This window comes from Aptenodytes forsteri, unplaced genomic scaffold (assembly GCF_000699145.1).
Source record: "Aptenodytes forsteri isolate BGI_AS27 unplaced genomic scaffold, ASM69914v1 Scaffold179, whole genome shotgun sequence".
Lineage (NCBI taxonomy): Eukaryota > Metazoa > Chordata > Aves > Sphenisciformes > Spheniscidae > Aptenodytes > Aptenodytes forsteri.
In genome coordinates this window covers 2,111,394-2,128,658 of record NW_008795378.1, presented here as the reverse complement: position 1 = coordinate 2,128,658, position 17,265 = coordinate 2,111,394, and the positions used below count along the sequence as shown (strand labels likewise).

General features: G+C 48.7%; 1 protein-coding gene across 1 annotated transcript in view; it reads left to right on the top strand.

Annotated features, from left to right (window-relative positions):
- Positions 1-6,398: 6,398 nt before the first annotated feature.
- TNIK (TRAF2 and NCK interacting kinase) overlaps positions 6,399-17,265 on the top strand; it is a 138,951-nt gene continuing 128,084 nt past the window's right edge. The window contains exon 1 of the mRNA XM_019472411.1: positions 6,399-6,459. The gene's annotated coding sequence lies outside the window, so the exon portion shown is untranslated. The remainder of the gene's footprint in view (positions 6,460-17,265) is intronic.

Here is a 17,265-nt window from a genome sequence, read left to right as displayed (position 1 = left end):
ACTAGTTGATTACTAAAAAGCAACTGTGTCTTCAAGTACTCTTCAAACCCCTCCACTTTTCTCCAAACTACATGCCATTTGGGGTAGCTTCCCCAAGGTGATCCAGACCTCATTTTGTCAAATCATACAAGTGCTTCAATTCCTGCTGTAGAAGCCAGTGGAAAAAGTATGGAAAAATGGGGGTGAGTTCATGTGTCTTCAGAAGGCATAGCAGTTAACTTCGTAGAGCTTGAGGTTACTTGGGTCCTGATGCTTGGGAGATATGCATGTATGTCTACAGAGCTTCTGACTTTGCTAACATGAAGGATGGCTTCGCAGAGCGTGGCCCAGCTCAGGCATTTGGCCTTGGGAAACAAAATCTGGACAAGTATATAGTATGTGAACTAAAGGTTTGATCCTTATACTTGTTCCTCATAGTGATGTTTTGCATAATGAGAAATACATTACCCTGATGACAATTTTACGTATCGAACTGTACTGCTGAAGGGCTTTTCTGTCTCTCCTGCATTCCTTGCAAAGCCTTTCTCACACTCTGAATTAATGATCTTCCTTTCCTGGTTGGAGCTTGGTGGGGTTAGAAGACTTGACTTTCTCCAGGCAGTTGTGTACATACACTACATCTCAAGACAACCACTTGTGTTGAGAGTGGTGCCCATTGCCGTCATGCCAAGCTGTGTGATGCTGGGTGGGATTACGGCTCTCCTGTGCTGTCTGTGTGCCGTGGCATTGCCCTTAATTTACAAGAGCCAACTGTTTGGGAAGAATGACCCTTTGGTGCTTCCCAGTGTCAAAATCTCTCCTTATGACTGCCAGGACTTGTCTAAGCAGAGGCACCTGTGCACAGACAGAGCTTACTGGGTCTAGTATTGAGGGTGGTGAGTAAATGGCTTTGTAAGCCTGCTTTGGTTCTTGAGAATGCCTGATCAGTTTAATGGGATCTCCTGTTGAGGCTGTTTTATTATGGAGCTGTAAGGCAGAGGCTCATAAAATCCTGATGTTTGGGAACATTAGTTGCACAGGCTTTATTCTTAGTGGAGATTAAAAAAACTCTCCTAGTGCCATGGAGTTGCTTCCGCTAACTAGTGCCTGGGGATGCTCCTCTGTTACTGACCCATAACTGTGCTGCCTCCAGTTATGCAGTGTGTTTTCCTTCTCTAGGGTTATAACATTTGCTTAATGACTGGTTATCTCCATGATTTTTTGGCTGGAAGTTGTCATTAGCTGCTCAGAATTGGGGGACTAAGTGCACAATGATTATAGAGGCTCTGATCTCTCATTTCCCCTCCCGTGCATTCATGGCAATCATGGTTTAATTGGTGTGCCCCTTGGTTCCTCCAAGCATCTCTCCACTGACTCCTTATGTAACCCTTTCTGTTACATACTTTTTGTGTGGGCTAGAAGGGAGAAAAATGAGGCTCCGTCAAGGAAAACAAGCAAGCTTGGTGTACAGGCTGTGTATAAATGCTTCTTGTGTTTGTGGACATCTGCATGGCCATATTTAAGGACAGCTAACTGGTGATCTGCTAACTCAGTGGTCACCGTGGCCAACACTGATACCCACCTGCAGCCCTCAACCCTTAGCTGACTTAGCCCTGGATAGTGATATTACTCTCTAAATAGTCTCCTCAAGCAAAGTGTTGGCTCTTTTGTGCCTTGGACTCATTGAGACATCGTGGTGTAGGCAAGGACGTTTTTCAGCTTTAATTTTGCGGGGTCTGGGTTAGGCAGAGCGGAGCGGTTTTAACCAGGGGCATGCTTTTGCTGCGAGCCCCGCTGCTGTGTGCTCCACACTGATAAGTCCTTCAAAAGGGATGCCTGTTTTGTTGCTGAAATTTGGATACATCCTGCTTTATCATCCATGTACAGAAGTCCCTTTTCTGATAATGCAGCAGTTTTAAATATACTGTTTATCAAAATAAAGTGGACTTTTTTTTTTCCATGATATAGCTGGAAAAGACGATGCTCTTGCCTTGTTCTGTGTCTCAGACTGGTTTTAGCCACTGAGACTTTAGTACCGCTGATTTTCCTGGGAGATGGGTGAGGAGCATTACAATTTCCCACATGAATTTGAGCCTGTCCTGCCTGCAGCTGTGGAAGCAGGGTCAGATCCCAGCACGGGAGAGTTCGGGTGCCAGCCTGTTCCTGGTGGAAGGACCACCGGGTCTGCGCGGCTCTTGCCACGGGTGCCACTATGTAAAGCATTTCCCATCTCACGAGCAACTGAAAGAACCTCTTGTTGAGTGTTCCGCTGCTTTATGAAGAGCCCCATGCCTGAGTTTGCTCCTGTGTCTTCTGGCACAAATTCCGAGTAACTCGTCCTCCTCGAGGCTTTGTGTGCCATGGCGGGTGAGTGGCTGTGCCGGGGCTGGTGGCACCTTCGTTTGGAGAAAGCTACAGCTGGGCTCTTCTGGGAGCCGGGTGCTGAGCCTGCACCATCCCAGAAAGCTTACTTTTTAAAACTAAAAATAAGCTCTTTCTTTCCTTAGCAGGAAGCGGTCGAGCTGTGCATCACTGCAGGTCTAAAACGGGAATAGCTGGTAGTGGGTGATGTGCAAATGTCCGCCGGCATCCCTGCAGCTCTGGAAGCCCTGCCTGGGCCTGTGCGGCTGCCCCTGCCCTGTCCGCCCCTCCTGGAGCTGGCATGCGGGGCGGTGGGTGCTGCTGGCCCCTACGGAGCCAGGATGAGGTTAATGTGGGCTGAAACCAGCCCTGCCTTGCCGTGGTGCCTGGGTGTCAGGGTCTCCCGAGCACAGCCCCGGCTGGCGCTGCGTTTTGGCTCTGCCCTTGCTCCTGCCTGCCTTTCTGCTCCCCTCCTTTGTTCAGGCAGGCTGACAGGGGAGGAGGGAGGGATACTACCTTGGTACAAGGGCTCTTGGCAGAGCCCTAGTGCTACTACAACCATACAAATCTCTTTCTGCCTGAAGCTAATGTAGAGCTGAAAATTGTTTGTGGGTTTGTCTTAAATGCTGGTTCTTTTCCCCCATTTTAAACAGTGCATCTTCTTTTCCTAAACAAACAGATCACCTCAATTTTTTTCCCTTTATTTATGGGCTTGTTATTTAGTCCAGATGTTTTCAGTTAAAGAAAAATAAATACAGTTTGTGAAGGCAGTCTGGGGTGTGGGAAGAGGAGGCTGCTGTAGCAGGAGGGTCGCAGCCTCGTCGACTGTGTGTCTCTATTCAATGGGGGAGAGGGCATCGGCAGAAGGTGGTAGGCGCCAGGCTGGAAGCAGCTGTGTGTAATGAGCTTTGAGGCCACCCCCAGCCAAGTGCAACGCAGCACGCTGCTGTGAGCCCTGATCTGCAGCGCAGGCTATATTTGGTCCGAGATTACACCCTGCTTGGCCTGGATTGGTCCCTGTCAGGGCTCTGCAGGGTGGATTTTTTTCTCCCCTAGCTAACGTAAAAGCCCCCATGCAGTGTGCCTCCATATTTTCTTCCCTTGCTGCCCACTCCAGCCTGCCTGAGCTGCTGTCGCTGCTCGCTGGTACCCTCCTGAAGCATCTCAGCTGGGGCTTCGCAGGGTGCAAGGTGCAAGATGTCCCACCCCCCGGTACCAGGGACAGCCTATTCCCCAGCAGCCATTAAGATGCAAAGCTCATCTCCACGTAGGAGCCAGTCCAGGGGTGGAAAGAGGGATTTCTTTTTCCCTCCTGCCCGCCCCATCCTCTGCTGTGTATTTTCTGGAAAGGCCATTAACACCACATTACTCCTGGGCACGAAGAGTGGCTGTTGGGGAGAAACATTGTCCCTCCGACTCCCTGCTGCATGGGCCGAGGAGGGCAGCATGGCTGGGAGGAGAGATCAGCCCCTGCACTGAGCTTGCAGCCAGCACGTTGCCGGCATTCCCAGTGTGTTGCCATGGCTGTGCTGAGATGGGGCAGCTTGTGCCAGCAGTCAGGGGAGAAGTGTCACTCAGCACCATGCTGCAAGATGCCCAGTTACCTTGGCGATGCTTCTGGAAAAATGTGGAGAGGAGAGGGGATGGAGGGGAGACTTGCAGCAGAGAAATTGCTTGGCGGGTGGGAGCTGGAGTGGGAGCTGTGGATGGTGGGAGCAGTGGGGGAAAGCCCTCCTGGTGCATGAGCTGCCCCTGGCTAGCATAAACCTGCCCTGGCCAAAGTGGGGTGGTGGCAGCAGAGGCAGACACGGGGCTGGCGGGTCTGCAACCAAGTGGTGGGTGGACTTGGATAAATCTGGTGGAGCCACAGCACACCTGATGTTTGCACATGCTAGAGGAGTGAGAAGTGACCTGGGATGGTGGGAGGGGGTACTCTTTGGTTTGAGGATTTGTGGAAAGAGGTTGGAAAACATATTGTGAAGAGCAGTTCTCTTTATCGGAAATGGCCAGCTGTTTCCCTGGATGTTTCTTCAAACCTCCTGATCATCTGCCCTAGGCACAGCTTTCTTCTCCCTTAATCTCCTAGTGAATATTCAAAACCAGATACACTTGTAGCACTGGAAGAGCCTCTTTCAGAGTTGTTTCAGCACTGCAGAGAGCAACCCTTAGGAAAGAAACTCAAAAAATAAACAGTAGCTGCTGCCATGTTTCCCCCCTCCTTTCTCACCCAGTTTGTGGAAACCCAGTGCACCACTGGTTCCCTTTCCCATCCGTTCATGGCATTTCCCTGCCTGGTACCAAGGCAGTAAAGCCATGGGATGTCTGCACCCGGATGAGATGCTGGGTGCTAGAAACCTGTTGTGCCGCAGCTTCACCCATGTTGCCTGAGTGTCTGGTTGAAGGTTTGTTGGGGTATATTTGCATCAGGGCAGACGTGTCCTCAGTGGTCTCCAAACCTTCTGCCAGAGTAGCTTCCCCAGCCTTTGCTGCAGATGGTACCACCAAAGGCTGAGCTTGGGCTCCCTGGGGCTTTCCACGCGGCAGCCCGAGGAAGCTGCACATATGATGGAGAAACAGGCAGAAGCGGGATGTGGCATTTCTAAATGTATGGGGTGATCAGAGGGGTTGCTGTGACCCTGGCATGGAGGCATGCCGAACCTCAGCAAGTATATGGCAGCACATGTTCTGGGCTGGGTGGAAAGGTGCCTCAGTCACGTCAAGACTTGGATTAATTGACTTGCGGTGTTACTAATATGTTGAACCTTGCTTCTCAGCTGCTCACAAAGACCCAGTGTTTGACTTTTGGACCCAGAAGTCATCTTGAACTGATGCAGGCTTTGTAATGAATGAAACCTCTGTCCATAACGCGGTGGTGGGTGTCCCTCTCCTGTCTCCCAAGGAATGCTGCTGGCTGATCCTCATTTGCCTGTTAGAGCCGTTAATTGACTCGTCTGCATCCTCTCGGATCGCAGCTGGCAGCCCTTTGCTCACTGGGATGCCAAGTTGTTCGATAGCTCAAGTGACTCAAAATCCAGCAGTGAGGATGGGTGGTGCTGGGGTCGCCTGTGCCGTGGGTGGGTGGGCTGGATGGTCACAGGGGTGCACAGACCCCTGGGGTGCTGGACGACTCTGCATCCACCGGCTTCCAGGGGGACCGCACTATCTGAAATTGGAGTGATGAGTATGGGAGAAGGAGGAGGAGCGGAAAAATATAAATAAAGCTTCTGGAGGGGAAAACCCACGAAGAGGAGAAAATAGCAGCGCCAGTTTATTCTTTCCCCACCCTCCCTCGTACCTCTCGGCTTGTATCGTCTTTTAACTGTGGTGGCGGGTGTGCTCCGGCTTCTGCACATGTGTGCGCTTGTGTGCGACTGCCCTTCCCCTAGTGGGCACGCACTGGGTGGAGGGGGGTCTGGGGACGGGTTCTGGTGCTTTGGTGCCACCTTCCAAGTCATTGTGTCCTCATGTAGCGCTGCCCTAGATCTGCTCATCTCAGTTGACAAACCAGAACGTCAGCGGCCACGATGCACCAAACCAAAAAAGACATTTAGGCCAAGTAACGCTAATGCTGCTGACCTCAGGAATAGACCTGGAAAATCCTGTTTTGAGCCCAAAGGTGACATCCTGCCACTTAGCTTGTTTTATTCCAAAGTGGATGCATAAGAAAACCTAAGTTTTAATAGCAAATAATTGCTATTGCATTTAAAATGTACACTGAGGGTTCCCATTTCAAGCAGATGACAGTCAAACAGGTCAGTGCTCATTCACAGGCACCAGCCTGGTATCTCCCAGCCCAGGTGCTGGAGGTGGGCAGCGCTGGGCAGAGCCGTGCTGCCAGCAGTGCTGCAGCTGCCCGCGCCGGCAGGGCTGCCACTGGGCAGTGCCACGCTTCTGCTTATTGTCACTGTAGTGCTAGTCCCTGGGCAGCCTAAAAAGCTTAAAACACTCAAAACATTTGTCAGTGAAATGTTGATCTTTGTTGAATGTTTATTTTTGCAGAAATCTGTAAGTATTGCTTATTAAATGTATCTTTTTTTCTTCTGTTTCTCCTAGGATCCTGCAGGAATCTTTGAACTGGTGGAGCTTGTTGGCAATGGTACCTATGGGCAGGTCTATAAGGTAAGGGCTCCACCTGAAGCGATCCCGTTTGCCTTGGCCTTGTGTTGAACATGGAGCATCCCAGCACATCATCTTGGCTGGGTTTGACCTGTTTCTGGCCTAACAAGAAGCCTGGCTGAGTTCCGGCTTTTTGGTCTTGTGTGCAAGTACGGTGTAGTACACAGAGCTCTTATAATAAGCAATTCATATTAGTTCTGAAACTGTCACTAGAAAATAAATAACTTTTTTTTTTCTCTCCCCCCAGTTGCTTTTTATTGATTATATGATGAGGAGGGAGTGAAAAGTCTGCACTTTAATAGATAAACCTCGATCTCTTCTAAAGAGCTGAGTTTACAGCTGCAATAGGCTGCCAAATGAGTTTGCTACAGTCCAGTGCTCTGCTCGGACACGGGCTGGCTGCCACCCTTTCCACTGGCAGAAACCTGCTGCAGGAGAAAAAACACAACAGTCAGTAGGCTTGCTTTAAATTTCTATAAACATCTGGAAGCAGCTTTCCGGATGAGAATAGTGAGGGGATTGTGGAGAACAGAATTTTAAACCCATTAACTTCTTTACAGAAATGTTTAAAATGTCCACCCTCTGCTAAGTTACATCACTTGTCCCAAACACCTTAGCTTGGGGGATTTCCAGAATTTGTCGTCTCGGTGGGGTTTTTTTGTGGATGATTTTTGTGGGGTTGGGGAGGGATTGAATTATTTCAAAGTCTGGGTTTATCTGCACTGAATATTTTGGTGGGGAGATGTTTCTCGGCATGATTGCATGAGGAATTTGCCAAATATTTCGGGTCTGCTGGGAGACAATAGTTCCCCTGGGCCCCATTCTCCAAAAACTTCTGTATGCGTGGGCATAAGTTCTGTATGTATGTGTACTCGTATATGTGTGTGTGCACACAGAGATCCTGTTTACCTATCGTGCCCATATTCTCTTTTGACTGTAGAAAAGAATATATTCATGTGTTCTTACTTGGTTGCTTGGAAGGCACAGCTCTTGCCTGTCACGCGGTAAAAGACAGTGAGCTGCCCCTGCTGAAGAGAAGAGAAGGATGCTTAAAAAGCTACCTGTCAGGAAATATTTGTTCTGAATTCTGGTTTCCCCCTCCTCCCACTGCTGTAGGCTAATCCCATCAGTACAAGGATAGAGGGATTGAAGTGAACTGAAGATGAACTGGAACTTCTGGAGTTTCAAATGTGTGAATTTTTGAACTGGAGTAAGTTTAGTAAGTTTAAAAAAAAAAAAAAAAAAAAAAAAAAAAAAAAAAAAAAAAAAAAAAAAAAACCAAACAAAAACAAAGGAAAAAAAACCCAAAGCCACACCAAAACTGTTCTTATCAAGGTTATATTCCAGGGAGCCTTCTCCTCTGGTACTGGTTGTTTTTCCACCGTGCACTCCCCGCCACGGGAGCTCCCTTCTGAACTGTTTTTCTTCTCAGTTGCTAAAATAATGGTAGAGGGTGACCTAATTTTAACTGGTGCATATTTCTAACAATCAGTGGAAACTATGCGCCTTTAATGGCCTTTTGAAAGCGTCATGTTTTTGTGGAGAGCAGAAAAGGGAAATAAGCTAGCTGGTGCTGGCACTGCTGGTTGCAGGGCTCTGCTGATCAGGTTTCCTCTTGCTGTCTTTGATTCTTTCAGTGCGTCTGTGTGTTACCTCAAAGTGGGGGAAAACCATGCAGAAATGTCCAAGTGTAGGCTTTCTGGGAGGTGAGCACTTCTGTGTTCCCTTTTTCTCCTGATGTACAAGAAAAAATCCTCCTCTTAACTGTTCTTAACTTGCTGGAGTAATCAGATTGTCCTTGGTGTGATTCACTTGGTACCAGTGCCAGACAGGGTGGTACCGGGGGGGGGGGGCGGAATGCTGCTGTCCAAACCAAACTAGTAAGTAACGAGGTATGAGTTCAGGCTAAGACTGACTTCAGAGCTCTCTTAAACTGAAGTCTTGGAGTAGCAGCCACTCTATAAACAAAAGGAGACTTTGATATAAAGCATACATAACTGTTTATGGTGTCCCACCCTAAAACCTAGCGCGGAAATAAGATCTCTGCGATTCTTTTCCTCCAGATACCACTGCTGTATTTATGTCTTGCAGCAAAACAAATGGATCAACTTTCATAACACACAGATCTTCTGGCTCCCTTCTAAAACAGCCTTTAGAAGTGGTCCATACCTAGGAGCAGTGTCCTCTGTAATCAGATGTTTGTTCCACTGCCATTTCAAACCCATCTCAGGTGGGGCTGGGGTTTTCCCACCCCTCTGTGCTGGTGCTACCCGAGGTGCACCATTGCTGACGTCTTAGAGGCTGTGTGTGTCTCAAGTTATGTTTTTAGATGTGGAAGGAGTAATTCATTGTGGTGCCTGCTCTGGTGCTGGCTTCCTAGCCTGGGCTTTGCAGGTCCAACCCCTGTGCTCTCTGCTAGGAGCAGTCACCTGGTGAGCACCACCTCCCCTTCGCACGACTGGTCCCTCTCTGAAGTGAGTAGAGCAGCTCTCCCGTTGGGAAGAAGCAGAAGTGAAATGCTTATACCAGGCAGGGGAGAGCATCTTATGTTTGTGTGCTGCAAGATTGCCGAAACAGGATTGCAGCCCTGATGTTTCCCCCTGAAAACCTGATGTAGCAGCCAGCTCTAATACTGCCGCGTGGCCATATTTGTGTTGGAGACTACAAGTGTCCTGGTGGTAACCAGTTGGCCTGCCCAGGACTTGGAGGGACATGTGCAAGGTGCAAACCTCCCATTGATCCCATGGGATAAAGTGCACAGTTACGTTGTTCTGACAACTGAATGGTATCGCAGCCTGACAGGGTGGGGAGCCTGAGAAATATCTGGTTGTACCACAGTAACAGGAGCCATCAGAGAGCAGTGGTTCATGGAGCCAACCTCAGGATCTGCTGCGTTGGGAGCCCCTGCCACAGCACATGCCTTCTCCTTGCTTGTAGGAGAAAAGATACATTGGCCAAGTCTGGTGCACATTAAGAGCTCCCAAAGGGAGTGCACCCCTCTGCCGAAGCGTGGGCACTGGGATGAAGCTCGCTGCGCAAGTTGCTTTGGTCCTGCTTTCTGGGTCATGATTTGAAGATCCCTTTCAGGTGGTATACAATGCTTCTGTAAATCAAAGCCTTGTTCTCTGAGGCTTCTGCTCCAGAGGCAAAGGTAACTTGTTCGGATTGATCTCTGTATTTTTAAGTAAAGGCCTTTCTTTGCTCAGGACTGCAGGTTAAAATGTTGCTGTGGTGCTTCCCAGCTCTGGCCATACCCCAGGGGCACCTGAACGCTGCAGGAGCCCTCAGCAGTGACCTGCTCTGCTTGCTCTCCTCTAACCCCAACCATAAGCTCTTCACTTTGGATAATTGCAGAGAGAAATAACATTCCTTGTTCACTACTTAACAATCTCTTGTGAATAGCTTGATTTTTATTTTCATGAGGGACCGCGCTGGTGATGGTTTATCTCTCTAATTGAATCAGAAGCTTTTCTTTATTTTCTAATAATCCTGCATCTAATGTTACAGATTGTAAACTCTTTTTGATAAAAGACTGAGAGCTTGCTAGCTCCTGTGTCAGACACTGTTGCAGTAGGGGATTTTTGTGTCCTTAGATTTTTTTTTTTTTATTTAAGGTGTTTAAAGAAATGGCTAACAGGAATACAGTGATTTGGACTTGGGGAATTGAGCCATTGCCTCAGTGTTTTTTAGCAGGTAGCTGATGGCTGAAAGCAAAACTGTAAACGTAAAAATCACTAAGACCCTTTAGAGCATTATCTAAAGTGTGAGGAAATGCTGCTTTTATGTTCCAGAACATTATTATTGCTGCTTGTCTCTACTTTGCATTGGAGAGCAAGCAAAAAGTCCTTAAAATACCGTGTATGCTTAGATTGCCTGGATAAATCACAGCATCAGGGCCACAACTGTTGGTGTGTCACACAGCAACAAATACGCAGGTTGAAAGTAAAAGGTACACTAGGTTACTCAAAAATACCTTCCAACAGATCGTTACAAAGCTGGGGGAAGACATGCAGTGGGCTACTTATTGTGCACTGAGTATGTTAAAAACCAAAGCAATCCCCTGGTCTTTTTAGACCTGTTTAGCCATGGGTGTTCACATGCTGGCCTGTGCACAGCATCACCAAAGCAGGATTTTGATGCAAGCCTTTGCAATAGTGAAAAAAATCAGTAAATAGGTCGGATGGTAACCTTTGCCTCTCTCACCTTATAGTTTTACAACATTGAACAGGGAAACGAATGATGTGAGATTACATACTCACATGCTTCTTCCCAACCGTACCAGGAGGACAACGATCATTAATGTCAAGTGCTGCTTTGCTGAGTGCCCTGGGGATGTGGCTGTCCATTTACAGCTTTAGCAAGACTTTATTTTACAGGGTACAAGATACAATACTGTGGGCTAACTCCATAACTGCACAATAACTATTGATTGTTTAATTAGCTGGTAAATGCCATATAATCGCTAAGCCACTATGCAGCATTATTCTGTGCTCTAATTTAGAGCATGTGGGTTCTGCAAGCTGCAAGTCTCACAGCTGTGGCTCCCCAGGGAGCTCCTCCACCATTATGACACGATGGGGCAGAGCAGGGTTCACCCCCAGGAGCCACCTTGGGCTGCCACCAGCCACCTCCAGGCAGGGCGCCTGGCCACGGGCTGTCCCTATCCCCTGCCAGGCCAAGTTAGGCAGCCATTTGAAGAGGACATGGTTTTTGCAATTGCTCTTTGTTGCACTATGTTGTGTCTGTCTGGGGTACAATACATGGGGGAAAAGGATGAAGAAATGCATCCCAAGGTCTTTTGTTAGGGTTTATTTATTTATTACCCAGCTGGCATTTGCCAGAGGCCAGGACTGATCCGCCTGGAGGCAAACCCCCAGGTTTGAGCCAGTAGATGAAGATGTTGAGGTGTGTGGGTATGAGAAAGTGAATAAAGCATTTGAAATCCAAGGTCACCTGTTTCTGGAGAGCTGGGAGCAGCAGGGCTGCTGGGACACTTTGGTCCCCGAGTCAAACCCCTGAGAATGTCCCGGGCACAAGCCTGTTCTCGGTAGCATTGTCCTGGAGTTTGCAGATGCCAAATGAGGAGGGATAACGCGTGTCCTGCCCTCCTGGCTGCTGTTCGTGCGCTCCCCTGCACAGCGGCATCCTTCCTCGTGGTACCCCTGGGCATCTCACTGCTGCAGGCTGATGGGGTAGCAGGTGAATACGCTAATGCCAAATGAGGAGGGATAACCCTGCCCCTGCCCTCCTGGCTGCTGTTCGTGCGCTCCCCTGCACAGCCTTCCTCGTGGTACCCCTGGGCATCTCACTGCTGCAGGCTGATGGGGGAGAGGTGAATACGCAGGTGAATACGCTAAATAAAAGGCTTTCAGAAGATTTTTTTTTTCTTTTACATTTTTTTTGGAGGGGAGGTATGAGAAAATAACTAATGTGTAGTCTGTGCCATGTTTAGTCCGCCCAAGGTCTGGTTCAGCCCGGCTGCCACTGATCAAGTGCTGGGCCCTTGCATCAGCCCTGGTGAGAACAGAGATTCTGCAGGTTCCTGGGTCATTATTAGCAGTTCAGATAATTAGCCTGAGTCAAGAATGACATTAATTGTTTTTCATAATCAGTTGTTTTATTGTCTCTCTTTCTGAAACGCTGATGGTCAATAGTTTGATAATTAATCACTGTTGCTTTTAGCCGTGTGGAAGAAGTTACCATGCTGCACACAATTAATATTTCCTGGGGATTGTTGCTGTAAAGAATTAATCTTAGTTTATATACACAGCTTTTATAGCTGAAGACTGACTGCTGTGCCTTGCTTGAGAGACTGGGCTGAACGCATGCAAACCATGCGCACTGCCTGCAGACTGGGTCATGCTGCTGGCCACCCTTTGTCCAAACACCCATCCTGCGGTGGTGGCGGCTGCTATGTGGTGGTCCTGAGCACGCCAAGGGCACCTGGTGCTCGCTTTCACGGGTCACTGAAGGAATTCAGAGCTCCATCGTCTTGCAATCTAAACAGCTCTAACCCTAGACAGCCAGCTATTGCATTTGAAGGTGCATTGTAAGCATTTCCCTTTTCCCACCTTCTTGTTGTTTATAAAATGAACTGTGGTGTTGTGAGGCTGGGTGTGACTTGAGCCAGATAGGTTCTTCTAGCGTTGTATCCTTGGCTTTGGGTCCTTCTTTTTGTTTTCAGCCTCTTCAGAGAGAGCTTTTGCTGCATGGCAGGGCGGGCTGAGTGTAACCGCATGCGCATGTATGCATATAGCCATCCCTCGTCATGGTCTGACGGTTGCTGCAGACTGAGGCAAACACATGAGGGGTTGGTACCCTCTGATTTGGGTAGTCCTCGGCTTTCCCCATGATTTGGTGCTGCGCTAAGAGCCTGCTCCATAGGGCTGAGACAGGGAAGCACCTTGCCTCTACCCCGCTGGGGCAGCAGAGCAGTTAACCAGTGCCGAGCTGACATGCCCCATCCCGGGCTCTTCTTTCCACTGGGATGGTTTTGGTGGTGGCTGGGACCGCTCACATCCACATCCAGATACTGACCCGCGTGGGCAGTCACCAGCCGCCCGGCATCTTCAAGGTTGCGTAAGGGCTGTGCGAGTGTGAATGGATTTATGAGACTTAACAAGCTGCTTTATAATCCTTCCATATTACAAGCACAGTGTTAAATATTAAGCCATTGTTTCCACTGGGATGGCTCCCTGTGCTGGTGGCGAGGACAGCAGTGCCATCGTGCGAGGATGCTTGCCGGGGTGGGGGTCTCTGCTGCTCCCATAGGCTCCAGCTCACAGGTGGTGCTGGGCTTTTTATCAGCTCTTATTGGGTTGCAGGAAGGGGCTGGGCTGGCATACTGATATGTGATAACATGTGCTGGCTTTATCAGAAGGAAAACGGGTGACCTCAATTTATCATTTTCCCTACGATGTTAAAATATCTCTAGAAGAGAAGGTCCTTTCCTTGCTGACTCAAATGGGGAGTGTGTGTTTCTGAAACGGGGACTTGTTTTTGCCATGTAGGCAAGGAAGTCTTAACTGGAAAATGCTTAAAATGATGTTCCACTCTTTTTGGAAAAAAAAAAGAGGGGGGGGCAAGGAAGTCTTAACTGGAAAATGCTTAAAATGATGTTCCACTCTTTTTGAAAAAAAAAAAAGGGGGGGGGGGAGGGCAAAAAAAAAGAAAAAGCTTTGTTACCAGAGCAACTGGTACATCTTGTGCTGCTTCATTTCTCTGAAACACAGAGAGCCCTAAGCCCTCCCTCCCTCCCTCCTCCCAAGAAACCAGCCCACACACACCTACGCACCAATATGTCACATTAACTTCGCTGCTTTCTGAATAATATAAGGGAAAGGTGCTTTTTACATTTCAATCCTATAGAATGCAGGTTATAAAAGGTGATTAAAAATGTTCCTGTATTGCCTCCCTTTTAATCTCTGTTCCCTTTCCCCGCCTCCGGAGTTTGTGATGGGAAAGAGCAGGGTGAAGGTCAGGAGCAGACCGATGCATCTGTGAAGTGACATTTGTCCACTCTCATTTGTGTTGCTGGGTACTCTGCTTCTGTAAATAATGCACAATTTTGCAGGACAAAAAAATATCTGCAATGGCATAGGGGGAAAAAAGCTACCTTTGAAGATGCTAAGTAAAGTCAATGGCGTGCTGCAGAGCATGGGGAATGTGGTGGTGGGTCTTGCAACGCTCTTTGTGTGGGTGCCAGGCATGGATAGGGATGGAGGGAGAGCCCTCTCCGTGACTTGTGAGGGTTAGAAGATGCTCTGTGCAAGCACCTGCTCTGCAGAGGTCTGCAGAGCAAGCACCGTTTCCAGTGCCACCTTCTATCCCATAGGAATGACTGGACTAGGAACTCGGACCTGTCTCTTCTCAGGTTTTCTGTGGGGACACTTAAGGTGGGCCAATTCACTGGTTGGCTGTCCAGCCTCAGTATCCATAGGTTTCATGGTTGTGTACCAGTGCTGCTGGATGTGTGGACTGTTTTATGCAAGTGGAGGTGCAGCAGAACAGTCTGAGAAGACGAGGATGTGGATGCACGTAGTTATACTTAATACTGAGATCTGAGAAGACTTGCTGCCTAGAGGTCTTCAAGCTCCCCAGGAGAAATTGGTCCACGTGAGTTGTTGGGCTGGTCTGTGCTTGTGCGGCTGCTCTTGAGGTTGCTCTAAGTCCCTTGAGTTTGGTCAGCCTCTTTGGGTCTGTTCATGATGATGTACTTGGGCATCCAGCTACCATCTGCATTGCTCGACCTGAGAGATGGGAGTGCGGGGGGGAGCTGTTGAGAAAATAGCCAACTTTTCAGAATCGGGGTTATTCCATGTGAAAGCATCGCTCTCCCTTTTGGGAGGTGCAGCTTCTTGTCCTACTGAAGTTTTCATTGCTCTGCTCACTGTAATATCTTACAATAGTATGTAGTATGTTACAAGGGTGTGGTCATGGCCAGCGGGTGAAGTATAGATGCTGTAAGGCTTGGGTGGATTATAAAAAGCATTTGCTGTTAGGATATATCGATCTAATGGTAACCCTGGGCTGCAAGGCAGCAGATTAGGAGCATCTTGCTCTAAGTAGAAGTTGGTACCTGCTGATTTTTGTTGTTGTTGACTTGTTTATACTACTTAAGGAGTATTGGGTTAGTCTAGTGAACTGGAGCCTAATGCAGTGTACAGGAAGCCTAGGGCCAAGTCCCCACTGTTGCGGACTTCTTTGGTGACCTTTGCTGAATGATTCCTCTCCTCCTTTTCCATCCCTGTCCTCACCCCTCTCCCCATAAAATCAGAAACAGGGCAATGCCAGGATGGTCTGGGGGCAGAGCTGGGAGCTGCTTGGTGGTACCAGCGTTGGAAAGCCATCTATGAGGAGATGGTGCGCTAGGTGCCCCTGCACCAACATTTTGATAACAAAAGGTTGGGAGTGAGGCTGGTTCCCAGAGGAGCAAAGTACAACAGCGGTTAGCTGTTAGTAGGTCAGCCGAGCAAAACAATCTAAAGAAGCACTGAAAAGTGGGTTTCAGAGCTAGGAAGTATTTTGTTCCTCCTGGCTCTGAAGGTGCCACTCTCAGCTAAGAAGGCAAGAGAGGACTTTTTGGAAGGTTTAGAGAAGGGGATGGGGGGAGCAGTAGCCTGTGAACATTGGTCCAGGCTGTGCATTCAAGGCGTTCACGGTTGCCGGAGTGTTTGTCTTCAGAGACGTTTCTTGCTTGTCATTTTTTATACCTTTTCAAATTGTGATGCAGCTTGACTTGCAGCTGACTCTGAAGACTTGAAGGCAAGCAATGCCTATGGGGAGTTGGTTGGAGCTCTACATCTTCTCCTGGTTACGCTTTGAAGGCTCGCTGCAGCGAGAAGTGTGTCTTTCTTGAAATCTGCAGTTTATTCTTAGGTTTACCTGGGAAGCCCTTTACACTAATTACCTAAAGATGGAAAGTGCCAAGCAAACACAGCCTGCTTCCAAATGTTGTGGGCTTTTTTCCTCCCCTCACATAAGAATGGCAGATTGGCGTAATATTTTTTTTTTGTTTAGGTCTTTAAATTTTTTTGTGTGCTTAGGTCTCTAAATTCTTGTGTTTGAATGTGCTTATGGAAGTGTGTGGCTAGGAGCCCAGCTCCATCCCCATGTCCCCACCACGCAGCCCTTGTCTCCCAGCCCCTGTCTCCCTTGGCTCCTTGCGTAGGTGGCTGAGAAGGAGGTCAATTAGGGCTTCAGACTGCACTGCAATCAGCTGGAGAGGGATGTGGGGGAACTTGAGCCTTCGTTAGCACGAGCTGTGGTGATCCAGCCCAGGGAGTCCTGTGTGGTACCAGGAGCACGGTGAGATGCCACGGCTGCTCCTCTCCCTGTGCCCCAGTGGAGATGCAGGGCTTGGCGCCTGCCTGTGGGTGCACAGCATCGCTGCCTGTGGGCTCACCTCCGCACGTCTTGGGGCTCACTGGTCCCTGCCAGTGGTCATCTACCTTGGGCTGGGCTGAGCTACAGACCTGTGTGTTGATGTCCCAGGGATTACTTGTATTCTCAAACTCCCCCCCCCCAAGATTTTTTGCTCTCCACTGGGGCAGGGCAGTGCTCTTAAAGAAGTAGCATTGGTACATGCTCCTTCTTCATGCGTTGCTTTAGTTTTCCCAGCAGAGAAGACATGAAGTATAGGATGCATCCAGGAGACTCAGCTGTGGCTCGCAGGTCTGCAAGAGGATGAGAAATCCAGGTGCTGGGTTGGGGCTGGTGGGCTTTCTCTTGGTGTGAATCTCTGCTTGAGTGTGGCGGTTGGACTCAGGGGCTGTAGGAACCTCCTGGGTTGTTGGATTTACATCAGTTGTGGGGTTTGGGGGGGTTTCATCAAGGGCCATAACAGGATCAGCAGCAGGAGCACCCCGGAGTGGGAGGGATGCTGCTCTGCCCCAGTTTTATAGCTGCGCTTGCAGCCTGTGGCAGTGAGTTTCCAAAATGAATAGCCTTCTGCAGGTCATTATTATTTTTTTTTTTTTTTTTTAATCCACTGTAAAGCTGAACCTGATGGCAAATGATACTTGAAATGACCTGAGTGTGCAGGGGAAGGAAGGACAGGGAGGTGATCTGCCCCAATGTGTTTAAAAATGAGAGTTGGGGAGGGGAGGGAGTTGCATAAATGACAGAGAATTGGATTTCAGATGTCCATAGCTAATTTTACAACGCTGCCCACAAGCCCAGTCTGGAAGCTGTGCTGGCTTTGTTAGCTGTCCACAGGAGATCTAGAGGCAGAAGCACCTTATCTGGGCAGGCCCATTAGTACAACATGCTTCTTGCACTGGAGCTGATGCTTCACCTTGGCTGCAGGGA